Source organism: Hetaerina americana, unplaced genomic scaffold (assembly GCF_022747635.1).
Source record: "Hetaerina americana unplaced genomic scaffold, ioHetAmer1.1.p SCAF_7, whole genome shotgun sequence".
NCBI classification, from domain to species: Eukaryota; Metazoa; Arthropoda; class Insecta; order Odonata; family Calopterygidae; genus Hetaerina; species Hetaerina americana.
In genome coordinates this window covers 77,582,519-77,598,240 of record NW_027287316.1, presented here as the reverse complement: position 1 = coordinate 77,598,240, position 15,722 = coordinate 77,582,519, and the positions used below count along the sequence as shown (strand labels likewise).

The following is a 15,722-nucleotide window of genomic DNA, read 5'->3' as shown; positions in this document are numbered from 1 at the left end:
GAGGCCTCTTTAGCAGTAATTTTGAAAATGTATCATTACCCCCATCGTACGGTTTATATAGATTTAAGATGAACTGATAGATCATAGGTGTTATTTTTCCCACAAAAGATAAGGGACTTGACCATTAGGGAACGATAATGTTGTCCGACCGCGCTAGGAGGTATAAGTATTTCGGTTCAAAAGTAGTTTGGTGTGTAATCACCCCTGCCACACACCCTATCGGTGGCTTGCAGGGTGCAATATAATAAAAAAGTTAATTAATTGAACTCATTTTTTTCGGTCATACAATACACAGAGCATAATATCAGAATCGTAATTTTGGACCTTCATTTTCTAATTTCAAATTAATATTTTTCCCCATATTTTAACTCCAGGTAACAACCACCAAATTTTAACCCTTAAATTAGTGTGGAAGAAAATATTATCGGGGTCAATATACACAAATGACATGCTTCGAGTATTCTGACTTCACTCTCATTAGAAAGCGCTATTACTAGAAAAAGAATGATAGATACTTAGAAAACATTGACTCTTGACCTAAAGAGTGCAAATTTCATGTGTATACTTTGCTTTAATCAATACCAAAAGTAGTGAAACGTAACATCGATAAGTGCTTTTCGCTAAAAAAATACAGAGTGACTGTGAATTCGTTTTATATTAAACGAGAGTTTTCGTGAAGGGTGGGCTGTTTTGATGTGAATCTCACAGAAGTTGATTCTCATTTTATTTGTATTCAAGCGGACAAAAGTAATTTCCTGCGCAGCAAAAATTCGCCCGAACAGGGACTTGAACCCTGGACCCTTAGGTTTAAAGCCGAATGCTCTACCGACTGAGCTATCCGGGCTCCACGACTGCTCAACTCAATGTTCTTATTTTTCAAAATGTCTACTGAATTGGAATTCCAAAGTACATATGCCTCGTACAGGACATAGGCGTAGCAATATGAACATTTAATAACGTAGTTTTAACTTCAACTGTTGTTGACACACAGTAATCGACCCGTAGGTGGGTTTGGTTGGTGACGGTAGAGGTCACCCAGTACTGGTGCCGGTTATGGTTTTCCAGTAGGATCTGGTGCCCGAAATATCACGTAGCTTAGGTGAAACTAAGGTCATTATTCTAACGCTCTATCCCTGGACTAACTTCTATCCCTGCACATAAATATGAGTATGTATTTACTCGTATGGACGAAAACCTGTACTAATAAATACCTGTGTACATAGGGAAGTAATGCGTTTGCTTACCTAAATAATTAAATTTATCTAGTTGTTTTAAATTAAAGACGATACTTAGGTTCGACTAAGCTATTATGTTTCGTATAGGGGGAAGGACGAGTTGTCGGGCATGTCTTAATTATAGGAATTTCGATGAAAGCCCCCTCCCAATCACCGTCGATGTTTTTGAAACATCACTATTTGAAGTGGAACATCATAGATACCGACGAAATTCACAGTTGACGGGGAAGTTTCGCGTAGCCCGGCGTCTGGACATCGAAGTGAGCGTTTGATCGATAGTCGCAATCGATGCATCGCAGGGATAATAAAACGCGGCCATATATCAGCACGTGCGTCGAATTTCAACCGATTCACGTGCCGGCGCCGTTATACTTCACTAACACGACCCGAGTCGAAGCCTGGGTCGTGTTAGTGAAGTATATGTGGAACAACCAAGTATTTCTTTCTTTTCCGATATGAATCGCTTCCACAAAGTGACGCCTCAGACAATTTTATTCAAACATAGGCAGGTTAAATGATGAACTATGGGGATAATGTGTATTGTGACCGTCCTGAAAAAGAAAAGAGCGGGAAAATGTGAACATTGGAGATCCATGCCAATGACCCCAATATTATAATAAGGATAATCAACTCAAGAATGGCAGCTGGGCTATTCAGAAAAGTGTAGGGAAGAATTGTGATCATTCAACTTATTGAGACTGTATCCTGGGGTGCAGTTTTTTGTTGTTTTGCGGTGTATGTGTTTGCATGAGTATTGGATGTAGGGAGTTTTGCATGAGTGTGTGCGCTGCTGGGGTGTAATTTTCCGTGTTGTTTTTTGCATGTGGTATTTTTCGTTTTTACGGTTGGTGACCTAACACCCCCCGCCACACGCCCTTGCGGCGGCTTGCGGGGTATTATGTAGATGTAGATGTAGATAATCTCCGTGGCTCCGCGCTGATGGAATTTCCTCGTGGACGTAGCACACTCGCCTGGCGCTCAAATTAAAAACAAACACGACGCGGGTGTGCGCCGCGGTGGGGGAGCGAGTTTACTCAATCAACAAACTCTCCGATCGCCTTCGTTTTCGCCTGGTCCCGTTCACAACGCATAACCTCCTGCTTAAGAGAATATAACAAGACAGTGTGTCCCCTGGGCACAAGTTTTGAAGGCCAATGGGAAGGGTCAGTCGATTCGGCAGAGTGGTCATTTGATTGTGGTATCTACTCACTCAAAACAATACACATCTTCCGAATACAGCGAATTATTGACCTCGTGATAAGATGTTTCTGTCTGTCTACAGGAATACCCTTCAGAAATACCCTTCAAGTTGTTACCCATAGGAGTAACAAGAGTCAATAAAAGTCTCATTTTGTTACTTAACTAATTGCACACTCGATACTTACAGCATTATAGAATCAGTTTGGCAGATGCTGGGATGAGAATCAATCGACCAGAGAAATGAAAAGGAGGAAAAAATATAAAAAAAGAAATTGGAAGTCTATGACTAAAAATTTGAGTCAGGGGAAACATACTATGACAGGTCACCTATTTCGAAGATGGGTAAAGTAGATACATAATTTGGAGAATTAAGTCAGGTGAAGAAACGTTTACAAAGAGGAGGAGTTGATGAAGGCGTCATGGTAAAGTTATAAAGAAAAAGCAAATCAAAATTTAAATATGGAGCGTAGTTTTATATGACCGTTCACTTGGTCGTTGGGGATCAGCATAGATTGGAGGCTTTGGAGACATGTGGACGTGGATAAGAAAGTAGAGAATAACATGGAGAGAAAGGAAAACCATCGATGAAGTTCTGGACTTGGCAGGAGAAGACGACTTGGGGATTGGTGGGAGAAATTCTAAGATAAGATATTGACTTACAAAGACTTGAATAATATAAATTGCGTTAAATAAATTGACTTACACTAGACTTAAACTTTATGAAAGGCACAGGACACCTGGCATTTCTTGCGATACAGAGGGAATTATTATAGGATCGAATTACAGTGGTAGATTTGTCCACCGTGATAAAGTAAGAGAGAGATAGACACCGTCAGAGATAGATTTGAGCAAACACATCTTAATGCTTCGTTATAGTATTGCTTACCCTGATTTGTTTGTTTTGATTGTCTCCTTCCATCCCTCGTCTCTCTGTGTGGGGGAGGGGGGGACGACACAGCCTGCCTCCTGTGGTTTGCCACACTCCCTACCTGTGTCTTTGGGGGCGGAGACCATGAGTTGCATTTCCATGTGGTAGTCGAATTTACCATTCTTACTTTTCAATTCTAATTTGCATCTCATTGGATATATTTTTACTGCATTTTATGTGCATATATGTATGTTGGTTGATGGTATATTGTATGTGCATTCAGTTTTGGGTTGAAAAGGTTTTTGCATGAATATATACATCTCTGAGCGTGCAGTTTTGCATAATTATGTAGGTTTTGCATGTGGTTTTATTCTTTTTTACGGGTGGTGACCGAACACCCCCCGCCATATGCCCCTGGGGCGACTCACGGGGTATTATGTAAATGTAGATGAAACAATCGTTCTCCTCTTGCACGAAACGTTATCATAAAAAATTCGAACCCAAGCGCCCATAATATGTTCACTTAAAGATGAAAAGTTTATGTTAATGTCAGCTTTACTAATCTTCGCGAGATTTATGTAGGCATGTATTAAGTACAGGTTTTTGCTGGAATTCAGTTTTATATTGGCAAATATACGAATTCATATTACACATTCAAAACTATACATTACATAAAAAATATATATTAAAATGCACTCATGAACTAATATTTCTGTGGTGATGTTAGTGTGTAGCTTCTTAATCAATTACGAACCTGCCCTAACCCGTTAGACCACTGCTAGGAAAGTTATTTCGGTGACCTCCGGCGATCTTTTCTGTAGCATACTGCCTCACTTGCGCGCACTTATTTCGCTCCTATCGCTTTTGCATAACCTTTGGTTACAAACATTTTGAGATCCATGCGAGATCTTGTTAAATGAATGTTAATATCTGCAGAAAAATTTAATAATAATTTAAATGGTCTGCTTATTTTGCTGTTATCCTTTTTTTGAGACATGTGGCTGATTAAATCCTCACCATACGTCAACAAGTGGGAATGAGCTTTTTACAAGAATTTAACTCATGGATAATTTATGTATTACTAAAGTGTAATAAAAATATTAATATAAATAGAATTATTATTATTACTATGTAGTATTACAGGTTTGTGTGTTTTATTGGACTCACTGGAATTTCCCGAGTCCTGCCAGATGAATTAAAACTTTATTTTATGCTGCAGCGAGGTAGAGTGTGCATTTTTATGCATATAAAGGTCTAAATTGCGGGCGATGAATAAATATGGCGACGACATTACTGTTATTAGGAAACGTATGCTTTAATAAAGAATTTTTGCAAATTCGACAGTTTGCTAATTTCTGTCATAGAATAAAAACAATCTATAATTATTATGTTTTTTATTGAAAACATCTTCATTTAAAATGATAAATTATCAATAAATTATGACATTAATGTTGTTAATTAGGGCGTACGTGGGTAAGGCATGCCATTTTGGAGAGACACAGTGATTTATATTCCATAAAGTACCCAGAATTACCTCCTTAGCATATGCTGTCGTTTCATGCAAAACAACAATAAGCAAGGGATCACATGAGAGTGTTTCTTTGAATTAATTGAAACGATAAACAGCTTTGAGGGGTGGCACTCGGGCATTAGGATTTCCTGAGTCGATTGGGAAAAAGGAGACTAAGTGTTGTAATGCGGAGGAAGAAAAATCCAAACTGAGATTGTAAATTCCTTACGGGAGCGATGTGACACTAAAAAAGGTGCAAGAGAAGCGATGCAGAGGAAAGGCGAAGATTTCGGGTAGGTGAGAAGCGTGGGACATCTGTAGACCTAATGCTTACCATAATATTAAAATTCACCTATTTCAATTATCACCTATTCACCTATTAGAATTGCTGTAGAAATTCAAATTGGCAATTCGTAAAACTCAACCTTTTAAATACTATCTCTAAATTCTAAATAAATGCCTCTCTTCCCCTTTAGTAAACAATAACTGATTTATCTGTTTGAATGAGTAATAAACAATCTTTGCGTTGTTTGAAATAAAACTTTAATAGCAAACTGTGACGCAGTGCTCACCATCTACATCTACTTATTACTCCGCAAGTCGCCGCAAGGGTGTGTGGCAGGGGATGTTAGGTCACCACCCGTAAAAGAGAATAAAACCACACGCAAAACCTACACGAACAGTGGCGTATACATTCATGCAAAAACCTTTTTAACTTACACGATTAAAAATACATATACCATCAACTAACATGCACATACGCCTTAGAATATAGTAAAAATCTATCCAATAACGTGCAAATTAGACTTGAAAAGTATGCTGGGGAAACTCTACTACCACATGGACATGCAACTCATCACCATCTCATCATCAAATAATTGGTTGGTTGGCGCCTGTGTCTACCACCGGAGCGGTCGGTGGTTAAGTTGCAATTTCAGCCGTTTTCAACTGAGGAAATTATATGCGAAACTTTAAAAAAGGTAAAGGTGGGATTGTCAGTTGTCGCTGAGATGATTAGTTCAGGTGCGCTCGTGGATGGTCTAGGGATCGCTGTTAATGGTGGATGTACCGCTTAATTAAACCATCACTTAATCGAATGTCTTCATCAAATCACAGCCCTCGAAAAAGAAGAGGGTGGGGAGTCATAGTAAATCATTTGAATAGAGATGCATGAATATGAGCTGATGTGTCCATGCAAACATGCAGGAAAGATATTTTTTTTAACTGAATGGCCAAAGTATTGGTGGGAATTATGGAGAAAAAGAATGAACTTTGAAGACATAATCTGTTCAACAAACTGATAGGCACTCGCGAAAGAATTGTGTGACGCAATAATAAACATGCAAATTTATGCTTCATTTTAAGAAACATGGCCATGGACTTGGAGAACAGGTACTTTGTTCAACTTATTTGAGAGTTGCTTATCCTCTCTCTAAACTTTAAATGGTTTTCGTTTGCTGGCATTGTTTTGCCTCTTCCCGGGCCTTTTTTGATATATTATAATTAATAATTACACTTGTTTCGTTGATGCATACATGAATTAAGTGATCAACCTTTAAGGACTAATTTGGCCTGATTTGAAAATCATAATGGAGGATTTCTCATTGACTCGAGAAGAATACATTAAAATTTGAGTTTAAACAGCAGCGAATATAAGCTTCAGCTTTGTACTTGGGACATCCATAGCTCTTTTGCTGCAAGTGAACATCGAGGTTCCTAATGAGAGTTGCCTGTAGTTGGTTTGTAAAAGTTTGAGGAGTATAACTAGTAGGGTGCAGAAGATTGAGTAGTGAGCAAATGAAAGAGAAATAAATTTCGGGCTTTTAAAAGATGCGATGGAAGGGGTAAGCGTAGGACGGTGTGGGGGATATTAAGCTCTTAACCTCTCATGGAAAATGCACTACAGTAATAACCTTAAGTTGAAGGAGGGTAATAATGATTTTTTAATTGAGATGCCATGTCGTAGGTAAAAATATTGATTTTTTAATGAGTTAAATTGGCAATGAAATAAACTAGTAACAGTCTAGTAGAAATATGAAAATGTCTTTGTATGTAGAAGAAAGTATACCCTAGAGATTATTATATTAATGTGTTTAATGCTGGGCGTTAACTTTTAAGATTGAAAAGAAATTTATTATTACATTTGAGAAACTTGATGGATATAAAAAATTTTTGTTTGGTGAAATTTTCAGCCTATTCCAAGTAACCAGTATACCAGTATTTCATCAAGCTAAGGAGGAGCCCTTTAAATCTAATTTATTAGTTTGCTACTTCTGGAATTAAGCTGAATGATCGATGATTGCTGTCTTGTACGCTGTGTGTTATGCTGTGATGCATTTAGAAAAGGTTGCTTCAAAAAGTCAGAGAGCAAAAGTTTTAGGTCCCACCGAGATTTGAACTCGGATTGCTGGATTCAGAGTCCAGAGTGCTAACCATTACACCATGGGACCTGAATACATTAAGTGTTGCACAGCTTAAGGACTAATTTTAACTAAGCGAAATCATCTATAGCTGCTTCAAATACAGTGTCCCTAGGACAAGAGCCATAAACACAGTAATCAACCCGAAGGTCGGTTTGGTAGGTGATGGTAGAGTTCACCCAGTACTAAGCCCAACACGGCGTGTGAAATTCACGGAATGAGGGGGGCAGTTCCTTTCCCTGTACCAGTTATGATTTCCCAGGAAGATCAGGTACCCGACATATCATATAGTTTAGGTGGAGCTGCAGGTGCCCAGTGAGGCTTGCCCGGGAATCGAACCCGGGCAAGTATTCCACCGGTCTACACCTGGACTACAGCGACCCACCCCTAGAACAGTACTAACAGATAATAGGACAACGGAAGAGCTCGAAAACGTAAATTCTTTGATAAAAGCAATGACAAATCATAATTGCAGTATTTAATAACGATTTCTCGGGTGATTAACGTTTGTTTAATTATTATCGCGAGATGTGGGAGTGACTAGTATTACTTTAAATCGCAGATTGGATACAATTATTTTATTTTTGCGCGAAAGCTAGTAATCCTTTTCTTACGTCCGAAATAATATGTATATAATGAAATGTTTTCAAATCGATAAATGACAGTGGCTATTATCCGAAATATTATTTAATAAATACACCTACATGCTGCCTCGCAATCTACTACAGAGTGTGTGTGCAGCAGAGTGCGATTGCACTCACATCATGGAACATCAACGCCATGCATTACCTACATTTTACTTGATCATAAAAATGTTAAATCATACAAAGAATGAAATTGACTTTTTCAACATACGTAAACGTTTACTTCGGTATCTAAAGCTAAGATACTTCTCTATGCACGCCAGACGAACTGCTAGTAGCTATAACAAATATAAAATATAGATAGGATAAGACATTGACGACCAACTGGGCTTATTAGAATAATTTTTCCACTACCGCCGTCGTTGGAAACAATTGTAATTTTATTGGAAAATATATTAATAGCACAAAACATTTTTTTATCCCTGTGGAATTTCCGTCCAATGTCAATGGGAACCTTCCGTGGAGGAATATCGTTCCTCACGGAAGACATTCTCATAATCGACACCATCTAGTCGTCAAGTTTAAATGAACTTAAGCCAGGAAAAACGATTTAAAAATCTGGTCAGAAAATTACTCGAAATTTCTCAAGCAATGCGTAACCATTTCGGCTTAAAATTAGCTGTTTTTATTATCCCTCGACAAGAATTATGTGACAAAATTTAGACTGAACAAACTGACCAAACAAAAGCTAGATCACGAGCGTGAAAGTATTTTCCGGTGTTTCAAAGGAATAGCGTAGTCTAGGCCAAGTCTGGACAGTGTGACGGTAGCCATTGCCTTACCTAGAGAGAAAACTGAAAATCATTTTCTCACGGAGGTCTCGTTCGGAGTTTTGCCTCGATATCTATCGAGGGAGGGAAGAGAAAGATGTCGCCTTTCCCCGAAAGTTCCACGAGGCTCAGGGAAGTGCGTTGAGTTCGAAACTATTTTCGGTGAGGAGTCCGGAATAAGATACGACGCGAGACGGGTCCCTGCTTTCTAAGATATTTGGTGTCTTCTACGAGAAATTTTTCGGTCTGGAAGTCGACGGAAAAGGCAACGAAGGAAGCGCTTTCCTCCAGGATTTTTTTTAAGGAAACAGCAAACTCCAGTTTCCACATATCCTTAAAAAAACAGCGGCATCAAGGTCCCTTATGAATAGGGAAGTTTTCTTAACCACATCGCGGGGCGCCAGCAGATGTATTTAAGCCCGCATAGAGTTTTGACTGCGAGAGGGTGTGTCGTTGTGGGAAGGGAATGACGAAAGCATTTTTATCCGTGCAAATGGAATAGTAAACCAGATGCATACGCCTTTCTTGCACTTCTACATCTACTCACTACCCCGCAAGCCGCCGCAAGGGCGTGTGGCGGGGGGTGTTAGGGCTCCACCCGTAATTTAGAAAAGAAAAAAAACGCATGAAAAAGCCACAAATTTATGAATTCCACAAACAAAACATGGTACATTTTCATGCAAAAATCCTTACACTCCAGTAACATGAAAACACTCAAACTACCAACCAACATACACATGCACCTGAAAGTATACCTATTATCTTTGCAATGTTTAATTTTGTTCCGACTTGTAAATTCAATGTTTTTAATATTTCTAAAGTGACTTCGTTTTCTTACTATTATGATTTCTGATTGCTCGGGGAAAGAATGAGTATTTGTACCTATCGGTATTAGAATCTATCTCGCTTATTTTATCTTTATAGTCTGTTCTGCATAAGTAGTGTGAGGTTATTATAATTCCTTTAGCGTCATCGTTAGACTCTTCTGCTCTGAACCTTTCTAAAAGTCTAAGCCTCGCTTGTTCTCCTCGTATCTCAGTGGCTCAAAGCCTAAATCCCCTGCATCCGCACAATACCCTGCAAGCCGTCGCAAGAATGTGTGGCAGGGGGTGTTAGGTCACCAGCCATTCTGCATTAATTCACTCTACTCCGTGAACTTTGGGTAAATTAAGCTTCAATGATCACTGCGGATATTCTCTCATTTTCACCAAAATTCCTTTGCTTATTCCGTGTTTAAAGTTGTTTCAAATCCATAATTCAGGCCATTCAATTCAGGAGAGCGTTGAAATGAACTTCTATCAAATGTATTGATATCAAATATATTGATGAAGAAGTGACTTGACGGCCAGCCATATTTAAGTCCTTTGCTATTTCAGCATTTCGAGTGGTAGGGTTCCCACAGCTACTTCTTAAATTTCCCTGGTGAATTTAAGAGACAAAAGACAATATTCATTTGAAAATTAATCGATAAGCGTAAAATGAGCTACTTTTTTATGCAAAATAGGTAATAAGATAGGCATAAATAAAAAGGAACACAGGCTGGTAATATGAAGGCTCTAAGGTAGCAATAGATGAAAAGAATAAACATAGACACATTATGCTACAGTAGGAGACCATTGTATGTCGTATGTCCATGCGGTAGCGGAATTTCGCTTCTTACTTGTTCAATTCTGCTTTGCACGTTTTTGGATATATGGATATATTTTTTACTGCATCCTAAGGTTATACTGTTTGTCAGTTGATAGTATGTGCGTTTGTGAGTTGAAAGGATTTCTGCATGAACATATACGCCACTTACTTACAAGTAAGGCGTCGTCGCCACAAAGAACTCCGCGGAGTGAGATCATTAGGAAGATTTGCGGATCCGCCTTAAAGAAACGGCTTCATGCGACGAGTTGTAGGAAAATAAAGTGAGGAAGTAAAGTTTTTGGAATAGGCCACAAGCACAATATATTATGTCCTCATTAGAGTAGGCAAAAAGGCTAAGGGGATATAAAATGTTCATGACCGCTTTATTTGAAAATAAATGTTTCGATAAGAAAGTGAGCGTAACGCGGTCAATAGGAGGACTAGAATGGAAGTCCGTCCACGAACCAAGGACTATGGCTTATAGAAAGGTACACATAACGCTACGGTGGGTAAGGTGAACATTTCTCGGCCTTAAACAAAGATGGCGTTTCAATCAGTAAAAATCTATAATCCCTACCTGAGTGCACGTGTCATTAGTTCGTAATACAAATTTCAACTTTTTATTTCAAACAGTTTGTTTACACGTATTGTTGCAGTAAATGTCTTTCGTGTTTTTCGTTAAAGTGGAAAAACTTGGATTTCTTGTGGTCATAAGTTCTTCGTTTTGAATGGATTAACCCCTAAGGAAATTCATCCGAAGTTGACAAAAATGAACGGGTCTGCTCCTTCAATATTAACCGTTAAAAAGTGGGCAACCGACTTTAAACGTGGTCTCACATCCCTCTCGAAGATGACCCACGTGGAGGACCCAAAAACCACAACTAATCCGGAAATCAAATGAAAGGTGCACGATATCGTGTTGGACGATGGACGACGAGTGAATGTGAGTGAGATAACTAACGCCGTCGGGATTTCGGAAGAAACATCTTGCACAAAGAATTAGGGATGCAAAAACTCTGCGCAAGGTGGATGCCGCATATACTGAATGCCGATCAAAAGAAAATGAGAAAAAGATTTACGCGGCAATATTTGGACCGATTAAAGAGGGAACGGACTGATTTTGTGCGGCGATTTGTCACCATTGATTAGGCGAGGGTCCACCACATTCGAAGCAGTGGATGGAATTTGGTGGTCCAGCGCCAAGGGAAGCGAAGTCAATCGCATCTCCCGGAAAGGTCATGGCCAGTGTGTTTTGGGATGTGAAAAGGATTCTGTTAATTCATTACCTTGAAAAAGGCAGAAAAATTAAAGGAAAATGTTAATCCAACTCTCTTGGCCAGCTATATGCCAAATATCGTGAAATGAGACCTGGCTTGAAGAAGAAATAATTTATCTTTCACCAAGACAGCACAACTGCTCACAAAAGTGCGTTGGTGATGGGAAAAGTATTGGATTTGGGGTACGATTTACCTGGTCATCCTCCCTATCTGTTCCCAAACATAAAGACATTCGTTTTCGAGAAGAGCTTCGCGTCCAATGAAGAAGTTGAGAGGGCCGTAGATGGATATTTTCACAGCCATCAAGACTTTCATTTCCTTTAAGTAATACTGATGCTAGATGAAGGCTTGACCAAGTCTTTTGAAATCAGGGGAGGTTATGTAGAAACATAAAATAATTTTTCATCTGAAAGTCGCAGTATTTCATTTGTCAGGCCGAGAACCTTTCATTATACCTTCGTATAAATAATGTGTGCTACCGGAGAAAGCAGTATGTCCCCTCATTAAATCGACATATGGATCATTTGGATAAGAATAGGGGGATAAATATCAGAAAGAAACTGCATATTCTAATATTAGTCACTGTCGTGGAATTTTTTCCCACAAACCATCACAACAAATTTAGTTTTCTTTTTGAGGAGAGTGGTGCTAATTAAATTAGGATAGCACAGAGGATCTTTAAAACATCTTTGGGACAAGAGTTTAGAAGCAAGTTGGATTCAAGAAGTAAAGAAAGATGTGGAAAGAAACAAAAATATGAGAGATGTTAGAAAGATAGACTTTAAGGGATGATAAACATAAACAGATAGTCGTCTATATTTCAGCACGAATTTGAGACTATGGAGTCTCTTCTTCCACCTAACCCCAAGAGGTTGACTGGAGATAGAAGGGATAAACAAAAGAAAGAATTGTAGGAAGTGGTTCTTTCGGGTTTTCTTCCGCGTGTATCCATTTTCCGGACAATATTTCGCCAACGTTCCAGTTGGCTTCCTCAGGTCCACTGAACCTGTTCAGTGGACCTGAGGAAGCCAACTGAAACGTTGGCGAAATATTGTCCGGAAAATGGATACACGCGGAAGAAAACCCGAAAGAACCACTTCCTACATCAATAATCTCCGCGGAAGCCTACATGGAAACAAAAGAAAGAATTCCAAAGTGTGAGGGAAGAGGAAAAAGAGTCATAGCCAAAATATGGATGAATACTGGAAGACAAGAAAAGAATTAAGGTGAAGAAATTGAAACTCGCATGCAGTTCCTAGATATCCCTATAGAAAAGAAGAAGGAGGAAGTTTAAAATAGTAACTATGTGTATGGGAACAAGAAAATACGAAGACATGCGTGTGGATACTTATGTCTATGTAGCTAATAATGATCTCACAAAGTCTTCCGGCCAGATTCCTTCCTCATAGACACTGCGAATCAGCCCATATAGCCTCTTCCTACCACATTTTCCCAAACATTTCAGTAGTTCTGCAAGAATGTTATCCACCCCCACGGCCGTATTTAGTTTCATCCCCCTTAATGCCCTTTCTATCTCATTGTCGAGCACGCCTGGACCTAAGTTACCTTCCTCTACGTCTTGTTCCTTTTTATGCCTAATTTTGTTGGTGTAAGTTCTTAACTATACAGTTTTTCTATGTATTCCATCCATCTCTCATGGATCATTCTTTCGTCAACTTTTATCTTACTCGTCTTATCTCTATCTGCTATCATAGATCTTACTTCCTTACTTCCCGATAGAGATTTAACTTTGCTCCACAGCTCACCAATTTCACCCTTCCTCTGCAAACGTTCCATATCCTCTCACTGCCTCTTCCACCATGCTTCTTTTCCTTTATTTGTAGCCCGCCTCATTTATTGTTTAAAACTTTGTACTTCATTTTGCCTAACTCCATGTGCACATTCTTCCATTGTCTCCTCTCATCCATCTTTGTAATCATCTGATTGGTGATCCATGGCTTCCTAGTCCTTTATGCGCTAACGGTTTCAATAGTAGCCTGTTGATACTCGTTTTTTCAATCCATTTAATGCTTCTACGTCCCATTTTCTAACCGCCTTCCCCTGCCTCATCTTTTTGAAACGGACGCTACATTTCATAGCAACTAAATTGTGGTCAGAGTCCGCATCCGCTCCCGGGAAGCTGTGTGAATTTATCACACTGTTCCTAAACCTGTGTCTAAACAGAATAAAATCTAACTGATAACTCTTTTAGTCACCTGGCGTTTCCCAGGTATACCTGCGTCTTTTGTGGTGTATAAACCAAGTGTTGGTGATGACTAACCCCTGTCTCCTGCAGAACTCAACTGCTTTCTCCCCGCGGTCATTCCTCCTGCCTAAACCATAGTCCCCAACCTCATCACCATCTCTTCCTTCGCTTACTGTTGAATTCCAATTCCCCATCACTATCTAATGTTTCCCTGCAAGAACACACCCGATTGTCCTCTAACTGATCGTATATCCTATCGACCTCTTCTTCCTTATGGTTGCTCGGTGGTATGTATACCTGAATAATAACCAAGTTCGTCGGTTCTGCTTTTATCTCTACTAGTAGTATTCTATCCATTACCTGCTCTATGTTGACTACGCTTCTTCCTACCTCTTCATTTTATACTATGGCAACCCCTCGTTGGCTCCCGTCCCCGCCGCTTTATATTATTCTATACTTATCACTCCAGTAATCCCCGCTATCTTTCCCCACCTCGCATAGACCTAAAATATCGATATTTCCCCTTTCCATCTCTCGCTTAACATTCTCCAATTTCCCTGTCCTCTTCATTGTCCTAACATTCCACGTTCCTATTCTAACTAATGTGGTCTTCTTCTCCTGCGTCTTCCGTCCTGCTGCTGCTGGTTTTCCCTTGCAAGGGTTTCGTGGGATGACGACCGCGGAAGCATTGCCTCCCCCGCTGCTGGGCACGACACACGGCCGATTGGGCCTAGCCCCGTGGTTGCCAGGACTCAAAATATCTCTATTGTCCATCATATTTTTCTTGGGAATGATAATTGAGGTGGTTTCCTGTCGCCTTCCTCAATAGTGTTTTTAACGTGACACCATCACTTACTGGCCGCCTCACTGAGGAACAGACGCTGCGTGGACTACCTTTCGTCTGGCTCCTAACCTTCGACCTATATGGCATGGGTGACCCTACCAGGAGCAATTTTTATTACTCCCGCCAGCACAGCTCCAGGGGTCATCGGAACGCACAAGCCCTTTTACCATGGCAAGTTTGTATTTCGGGGAGGGATATCGAGCTAATATTAAACCTAAAAATCTGTAATAAATTCTTAAGGTTTAAATACAATTTCGAGTACAGCAATAAATTTTCTTTTCATGTCATCTCCTTATACGAGATGCCTCGTATACGCTTGTGAGTAGACTTTAATCGAGATTTAAATTTGGATTAAATGAATTGCCATTAAGGAAGCTAGAGCTGCGTGTTGAATGCATGTGATTTGTTAAGCCATCTTTTCTTAGGACATGAGGTCCCATGGTGTAATGGTTAGCACTCTGGACTTTGAATCCAGTGATCCGAGTTCGAATCTCGGTGGGACCTGAAGATTTTGTATTTGATAATATTTTTGTTAACTTCTTACGCATACTTGGTAAAAAATTATAAAATAAGCTAGCACTTATGTTAATGCCCCAATTCTTAGGAGCCTTAGAAATAAAAAAAATATTCTAAAAAAAATTGCTATTTTCCAACCATTGATCCTTTTTCGTACGATGTTAAATGGCATTATACGCAACTGACCAGTTGCGTACCGTGCTGTGCCATCCTCTGAGGGATGTAAAAATTATCTTCCGTTAGAATTACAAAGGATTTCCTGTGGCACCCTGCGCCAATCCAATAGCGTGATGACTGAGACGCGTCGTTTATTCAACGATAATTCCCATGATCTTCGTCGACGTGATCCCATAACCTGTTCTTAATGCTCTGAATGAGAAGGAAATCGTTGCTTTTGAGAAGTGTGGCAAAGAAGGGAAAATGAAAGTTGTGCTCATGGATCATGACAAACTTACTCATGTTTTAGTATCGGAAGAAGAGATAAATCTACTGCCTGGTTTTTTGACGTGTTCTCCTGTGAAAACTCTCTCTGTTGTTCTTGCTTTGTATGTAGCTCAAATCTGCTCTTAGACAAATTCGAAAATTGCCTCTTTTGCTATTCAC

At 39.5% G+C, this 15,722-nt stretch overlaps 2 non-coding genes across 2 annotated transcripts; one reads left to right on the top strand and one right to left on the bottom strand.

Moving 5' to 3' along the window:
- Positions 1-7,191: 7,191 nt before the first annotated feature.
- On the bottom strand, positions 7,192-7,263 carry TRNAQ-CUG (transfer RNA glutamine (anticodon CUG)). The gene has a single exon. It is a non-coding gene; the product is annotated as a tRNA-Gln (tRNA).
- Positions 7,264-15,035: 7,772 nt separating this feature from the next.
- TRNAQ-UUG (transfer RNA glutamine (anticodon UUG)) lies at positions 15,036-15,107 on the top strand. Its single transcript has one exon. It is a non-coding gene; the product is annotated as a tRNA-Gln (tRNA).
- The last annotated feature ends 615 nt before the right edge of the window (positions 15,108-15,722 follow it).